General features: G+C 36.5%; 1 long non-coding RNA gene across 1 annotated transcript in view; it reads left to right on the top strand.

Moving 5' to 3' along the window:
* LOC116566104 overlaps positions 1 to 27,038 on the top strand; it is a 100,918-nt gene that overhangs the window by 282 nt on the left and 73,598 nt on the right. The window lies entirely within an intron of this gene.

Here is a 27,038-nt window from a genome sequence, read left to right as displayed (position 1 = left end):
CAACTTTGGGGTCATCTTAAGCTGAGCACTGCCTCTCTAATTATCTGCAAAAAGTGGTAACAGCCGCGTTTTTCTGTAGGAGGCGATGTAATATGTAACGGTGAAAAAGACGTTCAGTGAAAAGGCACGGAGGCCTGCAGGACAGGCTGTTGGAGTCCAGGGCTTCTTGAGTGTTGGATTTGGATGCCTGGGACACTGCAGGAGCTTTAGTCTTGCAAGCTGACCTTTCATTTCATGGGTGATGAAAGTGAGACCAAGACCCAGTGCCATTTTGCATCACTGACAGGCTTCGGCTTCTGGCCTCAGGACTTCCAGCCCAGTGCTCCTTCCTGTCCTGTCTGGAAAGCAAGATCCCCTTGACCACAAGAAATAGAATCAGGCTTGTTGGGGATTAGAGGCTAGGCGCTGGGCCAAAGAATGGAAGACGGTGGTAAGACAAATTGGTAGTGAACCCCTATGACCCTGCCCTGCAACCACCAGCAAAGCTGCCAAGAGGTACCCACCTCGTGAAGCTCTGGAAGCTTTTCGCACATTTTCCTCTCTCCTTAACCTCCATCCTTCTGTTCTCTCCCCCATCCAAGAGGTTTCTTCATGCCCTCCTTATGATGGGGGTAATGAGTATATATCCTGAGAGCTCATAACCTCTGATTTAGAGTACAGCTCTGTAGTGAGACCTCTGTGCCTACTCATCCATAAGTCAAAGGAAGACTTGGGAACTTAGAAATCTTTTTTTCCCCCCTTCGAATCCAGGCATTCAAGACTGGACTTTTTCTTTTTCTTTCTCTTTTTGAGACCGGATCTTGCTATGTTGCCCAGGCTTGTCTTGAATTCCTGGGCTCTAGCAATCCTCCAGTCTCAGACTCCCAAGGGCTTGCAGACTACAGGTGCCTGATTGAATTTTATCTTTAACTTTTAATTTAGAAAATTGCAAACATACACAAATGTAAGAAAATAGTATAATCAATCTCCATGGGGCCATCACCAACTTGAACAATTATGAACTCTTGGCCAATCATATTTCCTCTCTACCCCCTCTTCCTGTGTCATTATTTTGAAGCAAATCCCAGAGGATCATATCATTTTAGCTGTAAATATTTTCAGAAAGCAATAAAACTATCAACTACCACTAGGGTTGTGTCAAGAAGACTCAGGGAACAATTCAAATAGGATCTCACTGACCATAGATGGGCTAATTTGAGCATCAATAATAATAATCACAATTGTTTAAAACACATCTAACATATCTATAAATTCATAATTTTTAAAAAACAACTGAACGAATTGTTGATTATGAACAGATTATCTCAAGTTTTTAATTTGCGTTTATCTGATAGTGATTTTGAGCATTTTTCATGTTTGTTGGCTGTTTGTATATCTTCTTTAGAGAATTGTCTATTCATGTCCTTTGCTCACTTTTTGATGGGATTATTTGCTGTTTCCTTGCTAATTTGTTAGAGTTCCGTGTAGATTCTGAATATTCGTCCTTGGTCGGATGCACAGATTGTGAAGATTTTCTCCCACTCTATGGGTTGTTTGTTTACTCTGCTGATTATCTCTTGCTGTGCAGAAGCTTTTTAATTAGGTCTCATTTACTTATTTTTGTTTTTATTGGATTTGCTTTTGGGGTCTTAGTCATGAATTCCTTGCCTAAGCCAATGTCTAGAAGTTTTTCTTATGTTATCTTCTATAATTTTTATGGTTTCAGGTTCTCCCCCTACAGCCCAGAGATGACCCTGAGTCTTGATTTGGTGAGAAGGGGGATGAAATCCGGATGAAGACCTGATGAGCCCATAGATTGTATTGGTTGGGGTTTGCACTTGGTTGCATAAAAATTCATTCTTGGTGATTAAACCAAACGAGATTTTATTTTTCTCATGGTAAAAAGAAGTCTGAAAGCAGACTGCCCAGAGTTTATAAAATTGCTCCAAGATGCTGTCTGGGAACCCAGATCCTTTGATATGTCTTTCTTATTGTATGGCTTTATCTTCATGGCTACAAAATGGTTTCTTCCTTTTGCATCACATCTGTGTTCCAGGCAGGAAGAAGGGAAAGAGTAAAGGGTGAAAGGTAGAAGGCCTCCTCGCTAGGCTTTTGTCTTTTTATTTAGGAAAGGACACTGTCAAAGCTTCACTTACATTTATTTCACTGATCACAACTTGGTCACATGGTCAGACATAGTAAGGGAGTATAAACCATATTTTAACTGGGCACACAGTCACCTTTTAGAAAATCAGGGATCTGTCAGTAATGGAGAAGAGAGAAATACATGTGCGAGTGACTAGAATTATTTGACACACAGTTCCAAAGCATTTCAATGAGATCCATATTGGACTGAAGATTTGGCAGTTGACCATGAACTTGGCAATTAACTGCCACAATAGTTGAGAAGGCTACAACTGCCATCCTGCTAGTAATGGAGAAAAGCAGGGCCTGTCATTTGTCTAAATCACACAACATGGAAGCAGAGGAATTGTGTAACACCTGTAGGTCTTCCAGATCCACAGACCTTATTGTCTAGTCATAAAGAAGAAAATTTACTACCATCAAATGGTGAGGTATTAAACAGTAGCGCTTGCTAAGAGACTCAAGTAGATTAATCAATGGGTCTTTTTTTAGAAATTACTAAGGAGCTCTTTCTTTACATTTGTAGATACATGTATAAGCATAAACATTAGTTGGCATTATATTTACACTTCTATTAGTTGTAAGATTTGTTTGAACATGTAGTTTATAGCAGTCATTGGTATTACCAGTTAAGAACAATGGGCTCTTTTTGCTCTGAAGAGGAGGCTTTCAAAAATCAGTAATGAATTTTAAAAATCACCGGGTCACACCTAAGCTAATAAAGAATTTTTAATATAAAACTGCCAAAGCGGTACTAGTTAATAATAGTTTTGCTAAGCACCCATATCATTTTCACATAGCTATCTAGGATGGCATGATTTAAAATAGGGCTAGGAATATTCACTTGCCCCATATGAAATAATATCCTTAGGGGGCCACTTTGTCTACAATTCCAACATTAGAAATTCATTGCATTGGCTTTATAATTTATAACTTCCAGAATTTTTAAATAAGTAAGTGGCTATGAAGTCATTGTAATGATTATTGTTTTTTTGATTTGACATTCAGTCTCAAGGGAAAAAAATTCTAGTAAACTACCATGAGGGGAAGGTAAAAGAGATAGCTGAGGGCCAGGTGCAGTGGCTCACGCCTGTAATTTCAGCATTTTGGGAGGCCTATGTGGGTGGACCACCTGAGGTCAGGAGTTCAAGACCAACCTGGCCAACATGGTGAAACCCCATCTCTACTAAAAATACACACAAAAAAAAAAAACAGCTGGGTATGATGGTGGGTACCTGTAATCCTGCCTACTTGGGAGGCCAAGGGAAGAGAATCACTTGAACCCGGGAGGCAAGGGTTGCAGCGAGCTGAGACAGCACCATTGCAGTCCAGCCTGGGAAACAAGAATTAAACTCCGTCTCAAAAAAAAAAAAAAAAAAAAAGATAGCTGAATCATAAAGTTGTGGGCAACCCAGGGACACAATGAAGTACAGTACTCATACTTTTTTGTTAGTTTAATCATGTCTTTCTTCATTCTCTCCACATATACCACTTTTTTTTCTGATTTTTATTAAAATCTCTAGCTTCTGTTATTAAAATTGGCAGGCAACCAGCACACATATGAAGTATTCAATGTGCACAAAAGCAGTAGCTCCAAACCTTGACTTTAGTTAAACAAAATAACTGGGGATATTTTTAAAAGGCTCCTGATAATGACCCTCACTCTCCTACCATTACTAGGAGCCCCGTGAGAGCAAAGAGCCAGAATCATGCATTTCTCAGCATCTAGCTCTGTGCTTGGCATTTGGCCAACATGTATCTGTGGAATGAATTAAGATGATGGCAAATACAGTTACTTAAAGGAAGGTGTGTCAATCCGGAGGATGTAGGTTATGCTATGGTAACAAAAAGTTCAAAAATCACAGTGGCTTAAAACAATGAAGGTTTTTGTTTCTCACTTGTGCTACCCGTCCTTTGTGAATTTTGCTGCGTCATTCTCACTCCTAACCCCAAGCTGGTCACTATCTGGAACACTGCCTTTTGCTGTTGCAGAGAGAAAAGATGCATGGTAAACCTTGAACTTGCTTTTAAAGCTTCAGCTTGGAAGTGATACATCACTGCTGCTAATATCTCATGGACTGAAGCAAATCAGATGGTCATATCTATTTTCAAGGGAGGAAGAAAGTTCAGTTGCACTGTGTGTTTGAGAGAAGAATGGAAAGATTTGGTGATCCTCAATAATAACTACCACAATGGGCATCAGTGGTGGAAAAAGGGAACTGATATGTTATGCACCTACCACGAACTAGAGTGTTTGCTAATCTCTTTTCAATCTCACGAGTTTTATCACTGTTATTATTCACAGATGAAGAAACTAAGGCTCAATGAGGTTAAGTAGCTTGCCAAATACCAAACAGCTCTCATGTGAATCCAATAATGACTCCAAAGCCCGAGTTCTACTATTCCTCATAGTATATCATAGTCTCTGCCTAAAAGTTAGTTGCATTTTTTTCCTGTTGAGATTATATACTTAGACAGAACCTATGGATTTCTTCTACCAAGAGCTGGTCAACAATTGAGGATAGCTCTCTACTTCCTAAAAGGATCTGCTTTGCTTATTTAAAAAAATCACAGATATAAATATCAAAATATTCTGACGTCTGTTAAGAAATGTTCTCCTCCGGTCTCTAAACCCTGACTGATTTTGTTTTCCTTTGCATTTGGCTCATTTTTTGTCTGGTGGCTTTCCTTTTCGGTTCAATGAGAACTATAAAAGCAGAAACAAATTTCTGTGGGATTGAGGGATGAAAGTGCAGGCTTCTTTGCTTTTGACGGAGGTTTCTGCAACAGCACTTAAGGCTAACCCCCACGTGATTGCTCTTTCTTCTTTTCTTATTCACTTATGAGGTGAGAAGTATGAATGCCAATTATTTTTACATTAGGAACAGGAATTTTTCTGGGCTTAAATGCCCAAGAAGCCCTGAGATTAAGCTTCTCTTTGAAATACCAGCTCAACTTCATTGCTCCTGAGCACCAAGACAGGTTATAGTCATTATAGAGTTAAGTGAATTAATGCAGGAGCAGAAAACCAATACCACACGTTCTCACTTATAAGTGGGAGCTAAACATATCAGGTACATGTGGAAACAAAGAAGGGAACAATAAACATGGGGACTACTTGTGGTAGGGTGTGGGAAGAGGGTGAGGATTGCTGACTACCTGGGTGACAAAATTATCTGTACATCAAACCCCTGTGACATACACTTACCAATGTAACAAACCTGCACCTCTGGAATCTAAAAGAAAAGTTGGAAAGTTGGAAAGTAAAAAAAAAAAAAAAAGAAAGAAAGGCCACAGTGTGAGGGCTGGAAGTGGGGTCTATCAATTTCATCAAGAGACTTGGAGTTTAAACCCTTGGCTGTCTTCCTGATTCCAGCAGGGACTTCCTGAGAGTCCCCCAGGGTGCTCTCTTGTCTCTCAGAGCCACATCAGCTAGGAAATAAGGATACATAATACTGGTAAAGGAGGCACACTGGAGAAGAGGGTACAGAGGCAGGACAGCTCACTCGCAAGGCAAACAAGGAGCATTGCCTTTTACAACTCAAAAAATTGTGCGCCTGTTGCCTTCTTTCTTAAGCTACACTCTACCTATTTTTGTTTCAGAATTTCAAAATAAAGCTTAAAATACTGGGAAAGAGAAGCCACATGCCTTGAGCCTCAAACATAGGACAAGCCAGAAGGAAGGTGCTGCTGTGTCTGGTTTCTGAATGCTGAATCAAAACACTTGTTTTATTCAATTCGTAAACTTGAAATGAAGGTCACTAATTATTTTCCCAGCTCAGTTGTGGGGAGGAGCCTCACGTTGTTCAACTGGAGCAAACCTTCCCCCATCTCATCCATACAGTATGTACAGATGTGGTGGGTGTAGTGTGCTCGCGAGGGGTGGGGGTTCCTCAGCATCCTGACACTGTGTGAGCAGGCACTCTCCATCTACCATCCCCCGGCCCAATACCAGGATGCTTGTAATAAGCCTGTTTTGGGTTCATGCCCACCATTTTCCAAATGGTGAATGCGATTTTTGCTGTTGCAGAGAGAAAAGATGCATAGCAAATCTTGAACTTGCTTTTAAAGCTTCAGCTTGGAAGTGATACATCACTGCTGCTAACATCTCATGGATGAGCAGCAATAACAGCGACAGTACCTCTCCACTTGCTTCTCTTTTTGCTCATCTCTCAATTTGTTTGAAGCCAAGTTAGAGGACAGGTGACATATATTGAACCCCTCAAATACTCCAAATATTGCCACAAGGCTTATATTGAAAAACTAATTCTTTCTCCCTGAAACTTCTGTTTCCTGGTCTCTAGAAAGAACCATATTAAAACGTTTTAGCTGTTTTGTTTTTTAAAGCTTTTGTTTCCTGGTACTTAGGACCATCTTTCAAAGCAGTAGGGTCGCTTTGTTGTCTCTTGATTTTTCTGATTTGGATGTTAGCTGCTAAATTCTCATCAGGGAAGAGGTGGATTTCTTCTTCTTAAATATTCTCCCCACTCCCTCCCTGAAGCCTCAATCTCAGCATACTCCCTCCTCCATTCTTCCCATATAGTTATATTACCACTTGGAATACATAGTCACCATTTACATCCTTTAATTATGTAACTATAACCATCAGTTGAACTGTATAGTATACGAATTCACCCCAAACTCTCTGATGGAACTGTACATTTCCCCTCAGTCGTTTCAAACATGTCAGTAGATCTTCCAGTTTCTTGTTTCCTCCTTGGGAGCTCATGCCCCTGTTTTTATGTCTCCCACATGGTACTCATTCTAGGAATTTTCTGTGCCTCTTCGTTGTGTTAAAAACCCAGTGTCCTGAAGCCTCTTTCTTGTTTACTCCTTTGGTTTTTGGAGCACAGCCTCCAGTATCTTCCGCAGGATGGAGCACAGGAGGAAAATGTTTGAATCCGTGTGTGTTTTTCATGTCTTGATCCCACTCCCACACTCTATTTTCAAAATACGGCTTTGTGTAAATATCTAGGTTAGAAATCATCTTCCCTGCATATTTTTAAGGTAATCCTTTCTTCACTGTATTTGACATGTCATTGTTGCTGTAGAGAAGCCTGATGTCATTTGAATTCCTGGTCCTTTCTGTTGGAACCTATTTTTTCTTTTGAGAAGATTTTTAAGTCTTTTTATTTGCAGTGTTCTAAAGCTTGATTTGGAGTAGATCTTGATTTGGAGAAAACGTGACTTGGAGTAGATCTTTTCTCATTATTTTCTGTCTAGAAACTCACAAATATCTGGGAAATTTGTTTTGTGTATATTTAAATTTTTTTCTTATCTCCATTTATCTTTCCTTTTTGGAGTCTCTATTGTTTTCATATTGACCTTCCTTGCCTGGTCCTCTAATTAAGACTTTATTTTTTCTCCATTTTCTATTCATCAACTTTATCATTTAACCCTTCTCTTGTTAAAAAGAAAGGTCCTCACGTTTTTAACTTTTCAGAAGTTCTATCTTGTTATTTGCATATTTCGATTACAGTTTCCCATTTTTATTTCATAGGTCTATTAGCTTCTCTTATGTCTCTGAAATAATGGAAATTTCATGAGGCTATAAACTTTATTTGGTTTGTTCATTACTTTATGTTGAATGCCTAGAACAATGAGCGCCTACTATAACAGGTGTTCAATAAGTACCTTTGAGTTAATGAGAATATTTACTGTAGCTTATTGTGTATTTTCTTCTGCTCCCTGAAGTTTCTGTTTCCCACAAGTTCCTTTTTACTATAATATTTGTTCTGGCCTGGTTTTCATACCACAGACCTTCCTAAAGTATTTGGTGATCTTTGATGTCTGTTAATAATTATGAATCAGGCATTAAAATGCTAATGAAAACTTGCTTGGATATGACCTGCCACGTCGAGGTCTTTACTGCAGGGTAATCAAGTGAGGATGCAACCATTTCATTGCCAGAAACACATGTCAGTATCTGTACATAATTTATCTTAGGCTGATCAATTTCCCTAGGCAGGGTTCTCCAAGCTCTTCTCTGAAGTATTTGTGTTTGGCTGCCAGCAGTATGACAGCTAAGCTAGAAAAGAGGCTGGGGGACTTTCATTATTCAGTTTGTAGACTTGAAGGTAGCTTACCCTTATCTTCAGCTTTGCCTGATGTCCTAGAACTCTGGCTTAGCTTCTACAGAGAGTCAACCTCCCCCTTTTTGCCAGGGCAGGAAGGGGCAGTCTCCTGGCCATAAAGGATGGGGAAGGGCGTTTGAAGATACAATTGTACCTTTAAGATTTCCATTCAAGCTTCCTATTTTCAGCCCCATCTTGTGCCTCTGCTGTATTGGTTTTCTATTGCAGGCTGTAACCAGTTACCACAACCTTTGTGTTTTAAAACAGCACACATTTATTATCTTACAGTTCTGTCAGTCAGAAATTTGGTATGGGCTAGTTCTTCCTTCCTTTTATGCTTTCTTTTCCCCTAGTATCTCATTTCTCCAGTCTTACCTTTCATTCATGTATCTGTAGAATTGGATCTTGTTTTTATAATCCAATTCTGAGATTAAATTTCACTTAATAAACTAGTTTATTCATTTTAGTTGATTGAAATATATTTTATCCAAATATGTTTTATCTAAAATTTGTCACCACATTTCATATTTATGTTTTTAATGCTCCATCATATTCTTTCATTTGTTCTTTTCTATAATACGATTGCACTTGTATTTGTTGATTTGTCAATGTTAGATAGTAGTATCGATTTGCTGCTAAAAACAACGCCTTTATGAACTTAACATTCTTTCTTAAAATCCCTTTCCCAACTGTATAGAACAAAATAATTCCTACCACCATAGTTAGGCTTAGTCCTTTACTGAATAAGTTGCATACTCCATCTACATCTTCCAAAACATGACTTTCTTATTTGGAGAGCTTTTATATTAATGCATGTCTTGGTTAGCTGGATTTAATTACCAAGTCATTTTTACAAAGAGGGTCTATGAGTGAGATATTTAATACTGATAAATCTTTCCATTGCTTTTATATATTAACAATAAGTTTCATCAAATCTTTTATAACACACACACACGCATACACACCCCTGGAAATTGCAGATACTGTTCCACTGACTCTGTCACTTGATTTGCTAATCTAGAGAAACATGTATCCATAATTTTTTCACTTGCTTTATCTGCTCATATGCCTGGAGTATTCTTCCTTTATCGCTGAAGTTCTATAACACATATGGCAAGTCTCAGTGAAGATCTATAGCTATTTATACCCCTTTCTACTTTTTATCAAATAAGGCATGCCCTTTCTCTCTGTATCTTACTTTATTTCTGGTTTAAAAATATGACTTTTTTTCTGTTTCTAGTTGTATCATCTTCTTTGGGAAATGTGCAATTATGCACATATCACCTTTTCATCCTCGGTATCATCTCCTCTCTCATTTTCATCTTCTTGTTGTATTTCATTTCATTTCATGGGATTGCCAAAGAAAGCTTCTCTATTCTACTAACTCTTTTTAAAAATAGATTTTATTTTGCTTCTTGCTGCTGCTAATGGTACTTTTACTTCTATTGTTTCTATTTGTTTTCTTACATTCAATTTCCTTTTTCAACTCTTCTAACTCATGCTTTTTTTCCCTACTATCTCATTTCTCCAGTCTTATATTTCATTCATTCTCTTAGCTTTATTTCTTTTATCTACTTAGAAAAAGTCTTTGTCACTTTTATTTCTTTGAGAGAAAATACTTTGCTGAAGTATTTGCCGATATATTTTTTCTGTTTCCTAAAGTAATTCTTCTTCTGTATATTATTTATCCTCTGTCTGCATGTGATGTTTCCTTCAACCCTCTGCCACGTTCTATGTGTATCTATTTGGTGGAATCCATGTTGTGTCCTTTACTCACTCATCTTGACTGTGGTAGGTTCTCTACATGCTTGCACTTAGCTCATGAAGTTTGGAGACAAATAGGAGGTAAGGAATGAGGAGGAGTCATCTGAGATACCCGTCAGCTTAAAATCAGCTTAAAACCACAGATAGCATAGAATCTATAGATTCTCTGCATGAGCCAGTTCTCTCCTTAACTTTTAGCCTCCCCTAACTGCAGTGAGAAAGCACATCCAGGCGAGCTCACAGCGTGGGTCGTAATGAAGGCTAATAGAGCGCAGATATTTTGTGTTTAATAATTTGGTGTTTATTTCTATTCAGTCCACTTTGGTCACCACTATAAATATGCTTAATACTCTCCCCTCTCTCTATCATACTCTGGTTTTTGAATTGATACATTAGCTTCCTTGGGCTCCCTCAACAAATGACCACAAACTTGGTGGCATCGAACAACAGAAATTTATTCCCTCATAGTTCTGGAGGCTAGGAGTCTGACATCTCCTAGCATGGTTAAGGCTTCAGAGAAGAATCCTTCATTGACTCTTTCTAGCTTCTGGTGGCTCCCAGCAATTTTTGGCATTCCTGAATTTGTGGCTACATCACTGCAGTCTCTGCCATCTTTTCCATATGGTTTTCTTTTCTCTGTATCTCTATTCTCTCTCTCTGTCTCTCTCTCTCTCGCTCTTTCTGTCTCTCTCTCTATGAAGTCTTGCTCTGTCGCTCAGGCTGGAGTGCAGTGGCGTGATCTCAGCTCACTGGAACCTCTGCCTCCCAGGTTCAAGTGGTTCTCCTACCTCAGCCTCCCAAGTAGCTGGGATTACAGGCACCTGCTACCATGCCCAGCTAATTTTTGCATTTTTAGTAGAGATGGGGTTTCACCATGGTGGCCAGGCTGGACTCGAACTCCTGCCCTCAGGCGATTCGCCTGCCTCGGCCTCTCAAAGTGCTGGGATTACAGGCATGAGCCACTGCACCTAGCCTCTATTTCTCTTCTTATAAAGACACCAGTCATTGGATATAGAGCCCGTTCTAAATCTAGGATGATTTCTAAATTTGGAATAGATCATGTTCTGAGGTTTCAGGTAGCCATCAGTGGGGAAGGCATTTTTCAACCCACTACTTGTGGAATAGAAGTCCAAGTCTGAGAAAATAATACGTTGTCTCCACATTCTGACCCCTCTAGCCCTGCTAATCCGTGATGAGAAAGTGAGGCCGCAAGGTATAGCCTCTCCTCCTCTATTAGTCTCTATCTTCACTTTTTGTTGTTGCAAGCAAGAACTTAGATTTCTCTTGACTTATCACTTATTGTGAGGGAATATTATTGAGCTCTGGAACTTTATTACTTTATAAAAAATTCTCTCAATTTGTCCAAATATCATTGTACTTTGCAAAAATTCTTTCTCACTGTTAGTTATGAATATAGCCATTTCTTGGGTTAATTATGGATGGAATTTCCTTCACTGTATAATTTTGTCTTGTTGTTGATTTGGAGGCACTTTAATGAGGCAAGTGGGGAAAAACATGTATTATACAGTACATTTCAAAAGGCTGCCTAATATTTTATCTCACATATGAATCATAATTTATTTAGCAATTCCCCTATTACCCTATTGTTTTCCAGTTATAAATAATGATGTAATGGATATAATTATACATGTATCTCAGCATGGAAAGATTCTCTTATTTCCTTTGGAGTATGTTTCTTGCTAAGGGGAACCATCTGGAAATTCATGTGTATCTATCTTTAATGAGTGGGATGGAGAGGAAGAGTCTTCTCTGCTGATGTTCTCCCATAGATCATGCTACTTCTCTCAATAATCAGTGGTGAGTCTACCTTATATGTAATTCACAGGGAGGGCCAATGGGCCTCCAGCCTTGTCTTGGCTAAAGTCCATAGCAAAAGTATTGGGAAGTAATTACTGTCTTTTCCCCAAATACTTCATGTATTGTTAGTTTTCTATAAACCAAGAACATATCAGACTGCAATGGAGGTTGTCCTTTATTAAAGATAATTCTCTTGCCCCTACAAAGAGAGACCCCGTAGATATAGAGCTGATATTTAGTGGACAGGTTTTTTGCTAAAATACTGAAATACTTCTATACCACTTGAAACATTATATCACAGTAACATGATAAACAGCTAAGTTGATTTATATTATAAGCTTTAGAGTAAATTTATTAGTTGAAGTGAAATATTGTAGGATATCTCAACAACCCCTGATACATGGGCCAGCTGTCACAGCATCTAAGAAATATTTGTAGCTCTATGACTGGTTGGCCAATGTCTAGTAAGCAATGCAGATACATTGTGTATTCTTTATAAAACTCAGTGTTTTTGGAGAATCACCAGTTTATCTTCATCATGGAATTAAAGTTCCTATTGTAACTGAATAGTTTGGTTTTTGTCTTTCATAGCTAATGTGTTGTAAATCTTCTGTAAGTGTATATTATATTGTTTCAAAAACAAGGACTTATAATAAGATACTGAATACAAATACCCAGGATGAAGGAACAACAAATTCTAGATATGTTTCTCATCATTTCTGTTAAATACAATGAATAGGAATTGTTTGGATCTGTGGTAACATAGAGACGAAATGATATCAAAATTATATTATTAAAAGATAGAAATGTTAAATGCTTAAACATTTTATTTGATTAGAAATAATGATCAATTAAATCTCTTGGTTTAAACAAAGGAGATACAATCATTTTTTTTAAAATCAAGAATGGGTAAAATAATAAAAATGTTTAAAAGTTTTAAAAATCAAATTCTTGAAAAAGTAAATGAAATTATGTGAAAGTGCAGAAAAATAATGGACAGTTTTAGGCATGAATATTTAATAAAATATCAGAAAAAGAATAATCTTAATATGGACGTGCTATGTTCTGAATGTTTGTGTCCCTCAAAACATACGTATTAAAAGGTAATTCCCAATGCAATAGTATTAAAAGGTTGGGCCCTTAAGGGGTGATCAGGTCATGAGGATGGAGCCCACACGAATGGGATTAGTGCTTTTATAAAATAAATCCTAGAGAGCTTATTTGCCTCTTCTGCCATGTGAGGATGCAGAAAGAAGTTGCCACATGAAGCAGACAGTGAGCCCTCACCAGACACTGAATCTGTTGACATCTTGATCTGGGACTCTCAACTTCTAGAACTGTATGAAAAAAATTTCTATTGTTTATAAGCCACTCATTTATGGTATTTTTGTTATAGCAGGAATGGACTAAGACAGGACACATAATTGTAATCTATATATGCAGTTCTGGCTTGTTAAGAAGATACGTAGTGAAATGAGAATGCTTCTTTTGGAAAACATAAATTGAGACAGTAAAATTTCAATTATTATTGACGAACCTTCATCTGCTCTATATAAACATCGTAGAATCATTTTCTTTAAATGAAAAATTCAATACTTTGAAGAGAGTTGAAAATTGCTATTTTGCTTTTTAGTCTTGGGAAGCTGACATACATAAGATCAATACAAGTTTTTTGTTGGTGATGCTTGAGAAAAAATGATTTCAATGAAATATATTGACATAAAAACCTTACTGGACTTTATGTAGTTGTGCCAGTGTAATGTTAAGGAGAAAGTCTGAAGTTTTAACTATAATTTTTAAAAAATCTGGATATTTTAATTTGGCACTATTTAAGTAACCATATTCAATCGCTTATGATTAATGCCATAAAATATAAAATAAATGTTTTCTCAATAACTTTATGTTTACTACTTTTCATCAAATAAACATCAGAAAGAATTATCCAATAATTCAGAAGAGATGATAAATGAAATCATAAAAATTAGAGAAATATTTGCACTTCAATTGTCAGCTTATGATGCTAGAGCTGAAAAAGCAGTTTGGAAATTATGGCATTATTAGAAATTGTGAAAGGGTATAGTTTAATATTTGAGAAACTAAACAGAGTTTGGAGCATTGGGGTTTCTATTAATAAAATAAGTTTATTGAGATATAATTCATATCCCATTAAATTCATCTTTTAAAAATATAAATTTCTCTTGTTTTTAGTGATGAAAAATTACATTTAGTGAAGAAGAAATGTTATTTAGTGAAGAAGAAATGATATTGACAATAAACTGACCTGGTACATCTTCTGATGGTGTGGAAAAATAGTGATGTGTGAGTCCTCTAACATTGTTCTTTTTCAATATTGTTTTGGCTATTCTGGGTGTCATGAATTTACACATTAATTATAGAGCCAGCTCGTTAAAGAGGGCAGCCTGCAAGGGAGCCAGCTGGGATTTTTATAAAAATTGTGTTGAACTGGTAGACCAATTTGGAAAGAATGCCATCTTAATATTAAGCTTTTCAATCCACAAACATGGAAATTATTTATATTTATTTAGGTCCTCTTTAATTTCTTTCAAAAATGTTTTATAACTTTTCAGGCTATATGTTTTATACCTTTTGAAAAAAATTTTAAATGAATATAGGCCATTTATACATATTTATGGAGGTACTCTTGTTAAATTTAATCTTAACTGTTATTATTTTCAAAGTTATCATAAATGGAATTGTTTTCCTAATTTCATTTTCAATTTTCTATTGCTAGTATATAGAAATAAAATTGATGTTTATATATTATCTTATATCCTACAACCTTGCTGAACGTGTTTATTCATTCTAATAGCTTTTAGGGGAGTCCTTAGGATTTCCTGTCAATTGCAAATAAAGAGTTTAATTCTTGCTTTCTAATCAAGATGCTTTTTTTTTTTTTTCATTTTCTAATTGCACTGGTTAGAACCTCCAGTACAATGTTGAATGAAAGTGGTGAGAGCTGTTTTATTCCTGATCTCAGGGGGAAGGCATTCAATCTTCTACCATTAAGTACAATGTTGGCTGTGCATTTTTCATAGATGGTTTCATCAGGCTGAGGAAGCTCCTTTCTATTCTTAGTTTGTTGAGTGTTTTATTTTTTAATCATAAAATCATGTTAGATTTTATCAAACGCTTCTTCTGTCTCAAAATGATAATGTAGCTTTTCTCCTTTATTCTACTAATGTGGCATATTATATTAATTGACTTTCAGATGTTTGGAGATTTGATTTTAATAAATGATATTCTAACAGAGACGTTAGCACTTTCTTTAACTTTACAAGAAAGAAATGTTTTAATTATCAAAGCTGACATAATTTGACAAACCATCACTGTGATTGAACACAGAATACTGATATATTATTCTTGACACTGGTCAACACAATATAATATGTGGTATAATGGTGTCAATAATGGAATAATTTTACATAAGTACCCACCTATATTTTATGGAAAATACTGACAAATTTTGACTTTGCCATTCATCATATTGACTTACCCTCTTTAGCTTTATATTTTGTAAGGATGCTTATGTTTCACATTGAGGTAGTTAGTATAATTGAACATGACAATGCCATAAACAGACATTTCCTGTGCCATTTTTCTAGAGACTACTATCCAAGGCAACATAAATCCATTAATAAATACCCTAATGTTTGGTGGTTCATCTAACAATAAATCTGCCCAACAATGCTATTATACAGAGCAGTATTACCTCACCTTATTAAAAAATACATTTTAGGAGATTAACTCAAAATGAACATACATATGGTTGGTTCCATTGGACTGTGCTCTTTGAGGGCAAGTACTTTGTCAATGTGATATCCCCAAATTTTTGAATAGTGCCTGACACACAGAAGGCTCTTAATAAACATTTGTTGCCTGAGTGAATGAATTTAATCCCTTGCTGTGAGCAACCAAACCTAGTGAGAGATCAAGATAAGAAACAAAAATTAGGTTACCCTGATTAGTTCTTTTTGAACCTATGCCTTCAAAGGCATTCAGGCATTCAGGCTATGAGCTAGATACTTTTTTTTCACTGTTAGATTCCAGTTTTGTGTGGCCTGAAGTTCAAATGCTTTTATGAGTCTGAATTTTTAAAAAATGCAAACTTATTTATAGGGCATTTATAGGGTTGGGCAAATGTGGGTCCCTGAGGGTTAAGCTTTATTATCTTCACAGTGAAATGTCACTATAGATTCAAGCTTGTTGAATAAATTAATAAATGAAAGTATTTTTCCCTCCTAAAAATTAAAGCAAAACTTTTGTAGTGCCTCATTTTACTTTGACTTTGTCTCTTAAACTAGATAAAACTAGAATAGGCATAGTGTTAATCAAGTATTAGGATAACTCAGACTAAAAAGGGTTAATTTTATTTAAAAAATATAATTATCTAGAAAAACTTCAGCAACAAGTGAAATCCTGAAATTTAAAGCTATAAGGGATAGAGTGGAATCAACTTGGTGTGAAGACTGGGTAAACAGTGGAGTGCACACATAGATCAGGCATCGGGGGCTTAGCTTCTAGCCATTAACTAGATGTGTGACTTTGGGTATATCCACCTTATATAGAGAGATTCAGAAAATATGATTAGATATAGAGTGTATTTGAGTACAAAGTTTGAGGACATGCACTTGGGAAGCACAGATTTCAAAGAATGGAAATCAATGTTTTGAAATATAAAGATTTGGGATCATTTATATAGACAAGGTTTAGGAAAGCTTGAGAAAATGTCAGCATCTTTCTATATAAGATTTACTGTGTAGTTAGAATGTGTTTGAGATAGAATTGGTTGAGATCTTATTTTTCTTTCAGGGCAGGTATATTTAACATTCTACACCAAAGATATGGCAGTCATGAAATCTTCTGTGCTATCTGATCGAAGTTAGACAGGACAATACAGGAGATAGCTAATCTATTAATATAACAAAGTCAGTGATTAGAAGGCATGAAGGTTTGGTCTCTGGTTTCTTCTAGTCATTTAAGAATAATGAGAAGGTGTTAATCCATAATCTAAGAAGCAGAAGTTGCAACTATGTACTACGACTCACATCACAGTCACATCTCTCTTATAACATAAAGTGTTTTGGGGTGTTGGAAATGGGTTTATAACATTGGAAAGAATCCACACCAAGATAATGGATCACTCAGCAAGGCTAGTTTACTTTCTGCAGGAAGGGTACAACTCACTGACAGTCTTGCCATGAGAGCACACCTGAACAAAGGAGACAGGGACATTTATAACTTTCATAATCTGACGCAATCGCCCTACTGCTGTGTCCAGTTTCCATTGGCCAGAATGGGACCTCACATTCTATGCTTGACTTGATTGGCTAAAAACTAGAAAATTTTTTGAATAGATAAGTGGGAAAGAAGACAAGGAAGAAGAAGCAGCTAGTCAGGAGACGGTCAGGAGGGTTTCCAAATAAGGAATGGCATGCACCAGGGTTTGGAGCTTGCCCAGTTCTGTTCAGACATGCTGGAGTGAGTCAAGGTAGCTGATTTAAGATGTAGGTGGTTTAAGGAATATATATACATGGGTATATGTTTATGCTAATAGTGGATAATGGCCATAGAATAAGAGATTGTAACTCCTTATAATGCAGTCTAAGATATAGACTTTGAAGAAGTTTCCCATCTCTCACATGGGGGTTCTAACAACTTCACAAGTAGGTCCCTCCTTTTTTTGCAGCCTCAGTTTTCTTATCTGTAAAATAAAGACTCTGGGCTAGACAAACTCTGAGATTCCATCTGCTTTGAATTTTGATGCCTGTTTCTAAAGAGATAGATTTGAAAACTCATTTCTGTAATCACAAAATCACATGTCAAAACAGACACTGAAAGAGAAAACATAGGGAGAAATGCTAATTTTATACTACATCTTATATCTCATTTGAGATTTTCTTTTATGATAAAAAAGAAATAAAAAATGGACTTCAAGTCTCTGTAGCATTTGAATTCTGTCCTTTTTTGGAAACAATCTTGCTGATCTGACTCTTGAACTTCATAATCCAAGTGGAACTATTTATAATACCAGGACTTAGTTAGTAAAGTGGTGTATCTTTATGGTAACAAGGAACAAAAAAAAGGCAATAGATTTGAAATTTATGTAAGAACTTGGCTTTTGCCATTTATCTGAACACAGCAACGTCTTCTAGCCTTTTCTGCTAGTACAGGAAGTTGTTTCCTAATTTGGTTATTCAATATGATATTTTATTTTGCTTTTCTCACATCCTTTAGGAAGAACTGATATGTTAGAAGAAGAAGTACAACAGTGGATTCTATTAGAAAGAAAAAATGAGAAAGAAATTATATTTAGGAAGAAGGATAAAATGAATGGCTCAAGTAGACTTGTAGCTGCAACCAAATCTAAATATAAAAGGGTTACTATGACTACAAAGGCGGTATATTTGAATAAAAATGGATATGAAAGTCTCTTTCACATGCTAATTGAAATTGTAGGAAGTTTGCCTTTTCAAACTGCAGATAGTCTCTCTCTCTCTCTCTACCTCCTCCTCTAAGTTATGGCTTTTAGATTGAGTCTGCTTTAAACAAAACTATTGCCCTGTGAAACTGAAAAGCACTTTCACTTTTCCTGTGTAAGGGCTAGTTTACACCAGTTCCAGCATTGTGACTCTGATTCTTCATTTGTTCAGAGTCAGAGCCTCAGGAATGCCCCCACCACAACCTTGTTTTTTTTTTTTTTTTTTCTTTTTCTGATGAAGAAAAAGCACAATGATTCACCTGAAACATCTTTAAGGTATAAGTCATCCCTTCTAAATGGCTATTCCTTTCAATAAATTTAGAGAAGAATTATAGAGCAAATTCCAAACGCAAAGCACAGTGGGGAAAGACAATTGTGGGGAAAGATAGATAATTTGGGTTCTGCTCCCCAAGGACTCCCTACAGATAGAGAGTTACTGAGTAATCTTTATGGATTCTTTCTGGATCTTGCTTCAGACTCCTAAGAAATAGCCATTGTTCCTTGTAGTTAAATATAGATTGTGCTGGAAGGTGCCTGAAATAAAACCACTATGGTATTGTCAGCATTACCAGATGACACAGGTGTATTTGAATTTACTGCAGTATTCTGTCTCATCTCTGATAAATTTAAAGAACATACATGGATTCTGCTTTTAAAAGGCATGTGAGTAATGAATTGGAACTTGCTTTATGTCCCATGAAAGAAATGGTTGACATTTACAATGTGAGTATTTGACTATAGAACTTTTTGTCCTGAGAACAACAGTTTACAAGTTTAAGAACATGAGTTTTCTGATTCAGTGTGGGAAATTGTGGGAAAAATGCTCACCTGTCCAAACCCAGAGAATGGACTCAGGCACAAAGTACAGCGAAAGTGAGACTTTTAACAGCGGTTTTGCAAGATCGGATGTCAGGCATATCCGGGGTAGCTACTGCAGGTAATTTATCTCCTTGCATGCAAGTCCCTCCCCAGGTTCCTCACTGGTTGAGCACTATGGGGTCACATTGCCTAAGTTTCATTATCCCCTTTATAAGGTTATAACCCGTCCCCTTCCCTGCTTAAGTTTCGATTTCTCAATAATGAAACTTTCTTCCTTTTTATGAGCTGACCCCTCCTCTACATTCTGTTCACTTATTACGACTTTCTAGGAGCATAAGCCATGTGGTTTGTTACATCCGCAGGCTGGCTGCCTGCGCTTAGATTTACCATGCCTTAAAAATGGACCATTTAAAATGTTTTCTTACAGAAATGAACATTTCAAGATTATTTAAGAAAGCTTTTCTGTCTAGATCACAATAAAGACTTATGGAAAATAGGCCCCAATCTCCAAAGATTGGTCCAGTCATAACCTCTGCTTACAGATTTGCAAATGAATGAGTTAATGAATAGACCTTTTGGCTTTGCTTTGTTTTTCTATTGTTAACTTTTTAATTATGTACATGTATAACTTTAATTTTTTTATATGTCCATAGGAGTCATGTGGGTAATGGAATGATAGGATAGTTTTAGTTTTATTTTTAATGTCTATATATCTATTTTTAAAAAATCTATTAACAATGGACTTAGAAAAAACAAAACAAAACATCAAAATCAATTGGATTTTTAAAGAAATCACACAGATACAGATTAAATGCTCTGAAATGCAAAGGAGTAAAAATAAATAAAAACTGTAAAATGTTAAGGATTTACAAAACTAATGTACCTGGTGAAAGAGTATTTTCTCAGTATACCAATTGACACAGGAGTTAAGAAGAAATTATGCAGGCAGATAGTGAGGGTATGGAAGCCCTCTGTAAGGTTTCCTTTTAATTAAAAGCAGCCCCAGATCATTTTCTTTTCTAACAACAGCAGCCTGTAAAATCAAGCTGCATACATAGATGCTGGCAGTTGTGCCAATGATATTCAAGATGGCAGCTCTATCTTCCCTTCTGTTTGTCAGCCACTTGTATAAAAAGGAGCAGACGAGATGGTGCCAGCCAAGGGGAAAGTTTATTTTCATAATAAGATTAGGGTGGGGCAGCCAGCTTTCCCCTGCACTATGTAAATGTCATACCTGATCGAACCAATCTGTGAGCCCTATGTCACACAATCAGACAGCACCTCCTCAAACCTGACTATAACTTCCCTCGCATCCACCAACTGCTGGTCTTTCCTCCCCCAAGTTTCCTCTCTCTGAAGAGAGAGCTGTTTTACTTTCTCTTTTCTTCTGCCTATTAAACCTCCACTCCTAAGCTCCTCGTGTGTGTCCGTGTCCTAAATTTTCCTGGCGCGAGACAACAAACCCTGGGTAGATACCCCAGACAACTTATCTACTTCTCAATGAACAGTCTCCAGAATATTTCAGTTTGATCTAGCCCTTGGGGCATAAACACCACACTGCTGGCTGGAACCATAGTAAGCAGCAAGAAGAAATTTAACTCAGAGAGAGTAAGTGCTCTAATGAAGTCTGAAAGTGGGGAGAGGTGGTTGCCAGGACTAGTGAGGTTAGATGTGACACCCCCAGATCCTCCATGAGCACCTGTGCTTATGCAAGGCACAGTCTCAGGAGAACAGATACCCCAGCCACTAGAAGTTTGGACATCCAGAGCAGAGGGTCCTCGAGTGCATGAAAGTGAGCTGCCTGGTGGAACAGGTAAGGTTCATATTTGCAGGTATTTTATTTTATTTGTTAATAAAGTGTCTGCTTTTAAAGACTAGTCTCTTTAAAAGAAAAACCTGTGTAAATAGGAAATAACACAAGGATCTGTGATTAAGCCAAACAGTTGGAGACAAAACAGGAACTGTATCAAGAATATGAAGAACTGATCGGCTCTAATGGTCACTGGCGGAAATGGGTTCCCACAGTCCATCAGTGTTACACACTTCCATAACTATGTAAAAAGAGGGTACACCTGTATGTTCCATGATGCTAACTTACTTTAACGTCTGAAAGAGGAGAGCTGATTCAGTTAATGTGTCCACTAAGGTAGCCAGTTATAAGAGAAACCACGATAAAATCCATAGCTCTTTTGTACATAACCATTAACTTGTAAGAAAACAAAATGGACAATGATAGTTTATCATAATAATAATTTTAAAAACTATATAATAACCAATAAACCTTAAACAACCTTAAAAAATATGTGAGGACCATAGAAAAAAATGTACAAAATTTGTAGAATAGTTGACTAGATAAATAGGTATATAAAATATTTATCATATTTTTATTATTTTAAATTAAAAAATAAAACACACTTACTGGGAATGTTTCTAACAACTGAAATTTTTGAAAACAAAATTCTTCTTATTCTCTCCTCAATCCCTTTTACTCCCCAGGGGTACCACAGTGAGCAGTTTGCTGTGTATCATTCAAGTAAGTTATGGACTGAATGCTTGTATGCCCCATAAAATTTATATGTTGAAATTGATGTTATTGGAGGTGGAGACTTGGGAGGTAATTAGGATATGAGAGGAAACCCTCAGGAATGAGATTAGTGCCTTTATAAGAAGAGGCTGAAGAGCTAGCTCCCTCTCTTTCTGCCATACAATGAGAAATTGACAGTCTGCAACCCAGAAGGGGACCCTCACCAGAGCCCAAGCATACTGGCACCCTGATATCAGATTTCCAGCCCCTAGATTGTGAGAAATAAATTCTGTTGTTTAGAAGCTACCCAGTCTATGGTACTTTGTTAGAGCACACCAAACTAAAACAAAATATTTGGAGTATTTAGTTCAGTTACATTATTGAACATAAGTTTGCAATGGATTTGTTTATATATACTGTAATTACAATTATATTTGGTTTGACATATCAATTTGCTATTTGACTTACCTATTTTTCTATCTTCCTTTTCCTGCTTTCTTTTGAATTAATCAAATTATTTTTATTACTCCATTTACCTCAGCCTTCCAAAGTGTTGGGATTACAGGCATTAGTCACCGTACCTAGCCTGTATTAACTTTTATTTTTACATTTATTTTTACCATTTTTTCAGAGGTTATGATGAAGAGTTCAGTATGCAGCTTCAGTTAATTTTAGTCAAATATGGATTATCTTTTACCACTTTTCTGATAATATTAAAACTTTAGATACTTCTAACAATTATCCTTCTTCTAACTTTTATATTTTATTTCTATACGTATTTTAAACCTTGTAAGACATTATTGTTATCATTGCTTTGTATACTTAATATTTCATTTTAAAAATCTTTCTCATTGCCTGTCTTTACTGCCTGCATTTCTCTTAGTGATTTGCTGATAAAAATTCTGTCTTGTTTGTTTGAAAACATCTTTATTTTGCCTTCAGTTTTGAAGAATAATTTCATTGGATATACAGTTTTAGACTAAAAGTAATTTTCTTTCATTTCTTTCAACACACAATCTCATTATCTGCTGGCTTTCAGGAGTTCTGTTGAGAATTACTTTCCATTGTATTGTTGTTATTGTTGTTGTATTTGAAGATAACATACTTTTTTTTCTCAGCTGCTCTGTGGAATGATTTCTTTTTTTTTTTTTTTTTTTTTTTGAGACGGAGTTTCGCTCTTGTTACCCAGGCTGGAGTGCAATGGCGCGATCTCAGCTCACCGCAACCTCCGCCTCCTGGGTTCAGGCAATTCTCCTGCCTCAGCCTCCTGAGTAGCTGGGATTACAGGCACGCACCACCATGCCCAGCTAATTTTTTGTATTTTTAGTAGAGACGGGGTTTCACCATGTTGACCAGGATGGTCTCGATCTCTTGACCTGGTGATCCACCCGCCTCGGCCTCCCAAAGTGCTGGGATTACAGGCTTGAGCCACCGCGCCCGGCTTGATTTCTATTTTTAAAAATCACTTTTGGAAATTCTTCAGTCCTTCAAAAGTTCTTCAATTTTCCCCCCATATTCTTTTTTCTCTTCTTTTGGGAATCCAGTTAAATGTACGTGAAACTTTTTGTTATGTGTACCATACATTTTTCTAAATGTTCTATCCTTTTTTCTCTCAGTGCTTCACTCTAGGTATTTCTAGCAATCTATCGTCTACTTCACTAATGCTCGCTATTGCTATCTCTAATCTCTTGTTAAAATTATGATTTGAATTCTTACTTTTAGATATTTTGTTTTTTAGTCCTAGAACTTTCATTTGATTCATTTTATGAATTCTAATTATATAATAAAATTCTTAATTTTTTCATCTATTTTCTCTAATATATTAATCATGCTATTTTAAAATCTTTGATAACTCCAGTAAAAGAACCACCTGAAGTTCAGTATCTGTTGTGTACTTTTTCTTTTCATTTTATGTCATATGGCATTGTCTTTTGGAGTATATAATAAATTTAATTGAATGCCAAATATTGTTTATTACTGGATAGCCTCCAGATAATTTTTTTCTCCTTCCAGAAAGTATTCACCTTTTTTTTTAGGCAGAAAAAAATTGGGTCTGATAATCTTACTCTGTTTAGCACTGTAGTTTCAGTAAGTGTCTGCCTACTTCTAGTCTTCTTTGTTCCTAAGGTATAGCCCTCCAGGGCTTTCAGCAAAGAGCCTGATATATTTTCTGGGCACCAGAAAGATCCTGAATTCTAATCCTTGCCTCTTAGCTGAAAACTGTTCTGTTTTCCAGAGGCTTTCTGTTTAGCTCCTTAGTCTCCTGCTCAGTTTAGTTTCAGAATTTGGTAAATGGTTAAGGGAAGAGCCAGTCCCATGTCAGGCTTCGTTTTCTGCCCCTGCTTTCCTCAAAGTTTTTGGCCCAGGATATTTCTAATTTTAATTATCTAGCCTCATGACACAATCAAAATCTCTACTGGTTTCCCTGTGAGCAGCCCTCTGTGTGTGCAAAGCCTGGAATCTCAACCACCTCTTGCCCTGGCTCAGAATGGGCAAGTACCCTCAGAGAGAAATAGTTGCAAATGATCAACTCAACTTACTTCTCCATCAACCTCTTTCCATTTTTTTTTTTTTTTTTTTTGAGATGGATTCTCACTCTGTCACCCAGGCTGGAGTGCAGTGGCATGATCTTGGCTCACTGCAACCTCCACCTCCCAACTCCAAGTGATTCTTGTGCCTCCCTGAGTAGCTGGGACTACAGGCGCATACCACAATGCCTGGCTAATTTTTGTATGTTTTGCTAAAGAAGGGGTTTTGCCATGTTAGCCAGGCTGGTCTCAAACTCCTGATCTCAAATGATCCACCTGCCTCAGACTCCCAAAGTACTGGGATTACAGACGTGAACCATCACATCCATTCCATCTTCCTCTTTCCAAAATTTAATCCCTGCTGTGATCTGGATGTTTGCATTTCCTCAAAATTCATATGTTGAAACTGAATCATCAAAGTGATAGTATCTGGAGATGGGGGACTTTGGGACATGATTAGGTCATGAGGGTGCAGACCCCATGAATGAGATTAGTGCCCTTATAAAGAGACAGTATGAGCTAGCTAGCCCTTTCTATCATGTGAGGACATAGGAAGTAGGCGCCATTTCTATAAAGCAGGAAATGGGCCCTCATCAGACAGTGAATCCTGGGTACCTTGATCTTGGACTTCCCAACCTCCAGAAGTGAGAAATAAATTTCTATTGTTTATAAGCTACCCAAGGCCATAATACTTTGCTATAGAGGACCAAATGAACTATGACAGTTCCTATAGTTCTGCTGGCTTTAGTAGCCCTTTAATGGCTTTCAACATATTTGTTGTTTGCTTGTTTTACATTTTTATTTAGCTTTTCTAATGATTCTTATTGGGAATATTGGTCTGCTGTAAGTTCTTCATCATACCCCCCGATATCTCATTCTCAAGTCTCTCTCTATATGGTCATATCTCACACTGAGAAAGATAACTATTTTTTTTTAAATGACAATATGCCCAAATAAAAATCAAGATTCTGTTTCTAGGAAAGAATGGGGAAAATGAATGTTGGGATAAGCAACTAGCACTCTGTCCCAAAGTGAGAGATGGAAGCCACTTATAGTTTCATGGAAGAATAGGGAGTGGTTTTTTTATGTATTGGGGAAACAAGTTGCCAGAATCCACCTCTGACTTAGGAGAGCTCATAAAACAATTATAACTTGGTTAACACTTGCTAACAAAATCATCTAACTCTATGTTTGGATCCATGCTTACCAAACAAGCTTGAGGTAGTAATTGAGCTTTCCTTAGAGACCTGGAGAGAACGTGCTAATCCTCAGAAATGAATCTACCGGTTTATTTGGTAATTATATTTCTCAAGGTAAATAAAACCAGTATCCAGTGCCATAATCTGTATGATGAACCAGTCTTTTTTAGCCCTCTTTGCCCTGGATAAAATGACAAAATATACTTTCTTGACCTACTAGAACTTGATTGCTGCTGTGGTTCTCTTACAAAAGTATTGTCAGCATTTAGACATTGGGAATCTCTTGCTAAATTTAGCAGTAGTTTCCTGTCTATGAAATAAAAAGCCCATTTAGAAAAAAATCTTGCAAATGATGTCTCAGTTTCTAACAGAAAGGTAAAAATCTTATAAGAGTGATGAACACTGAAAAGATAATGTCTGAAAACAGTTTCCCTTTTATGTTAGGTTTGGAAAATGTGGTCTTGAAATTTGGTGAAAATACAACTTACAGAGAATTCTAAAAAACCATCTCTCAGACCAATTGGTCTGCAATTTGAGATTTATGAAAAATGTTTGCTCTTTTTAAATATAGAGAAGAATCACAGATTTTGGCTAATCGAAGAGAACTTTCCTATTAAGTTAATAACTACAAATATTGGGCCCTAAGACACGGAAGAGATTTAACTTCTGAGGGTAAGAGCTCTCTTGGCACCCAATTCAATTTTATGGGAATAATCAGATGATTAAGAGAAAAAAAAATAGTGATTCAAGAGGTGTTTGGGATTCTCCTGAAAATTCTGAACAAGGCACTTAATTTTTCAAGTCTCATTTCTTCCTTTTCCAATCTGTTATGGAAGATACAATCTGCCCTCTGAGGATATATTACTTGTACTAATGAAATAATAACTGGAAGGATTCTATGTTCATTGGATGGGTCCTGGGACAATTTCCCTAAAACCTGTTCCTTCCTAATTACCAGCTCATTTAAAATTCAGCACTTTATTACTGTTTTTACATCATTTTGAGTGCTCATATTCCTTTTTCTCCTTTAAAAAACCCATTTTAAATATTTTTATATGCAAGTCCATTTAGTTCTCAATCTTGTAGACTCAAATATATGCCGTGGAACCTATCCCTAGAAAAATGCATTATGCACAAAACCACAAACTTTTGCCTGCAGCATGATAAGAGTGACAGGCTCCTAAATTAAAGGAGCTATGACACATTTTAAATTCTTTCAAATACATGGTTGTTGAGTTTTGAACACTTCGTTAACAGGCTCTTTTGTATCCCTAAGGATATATTCCAACTTTTGAATATTTTACTTTTCACCATTTCAAGTTCATAACATCACACTGGATTATAAAGCAAAGAAATATGTGTAACAATCGTAGCCCATGTAATGGGTAATGGAGTATAAGTATTAATAATTCCAATAACTTCCATGTTTGGACAGGTGTGGTTATCTATTTATTTTTTGCTCTATTTTTTTTAACCTTAATGAGAATGTGTTAATTCCTGATGGCTTTGATGACTTCCCAGGCTTAACTGGTTTGTGACAACCAGCTGCTGAAATCAACAGTTATGCTGATCTCTTTTAGTTCTTCACAAATGTGCTTTCTTACTAGAAATATTCTGTGCATGCCTTTCCTTTGGTCTTTCTTTCCTTCTTTGCGTAGTTAAATCCTCCTCAGCCTCACTTAGTTGGTA

The sequence above is a fragment of the Sapajus apella genome, unplaced genomic scaffold, assembly GCF_009761245.1.
Source record: "Sapajus apella isolate SASKATOON/1434 unplaced genomic scaffold, GSC_monkey_1.0 scaffold42, whole genome shotgun sequence".
NCBI classification, from domain to species: domain Eukaryota; kingdom Metazoa; phylum Chordata; class Mammalia; order Primates; family Cebidae; genus Sapajus; species Sapajus apella.
Note: the sequence above shows the minus strand (reverse complement) of the source record. Positions and strands in the feature narration are given on the sequence as shown.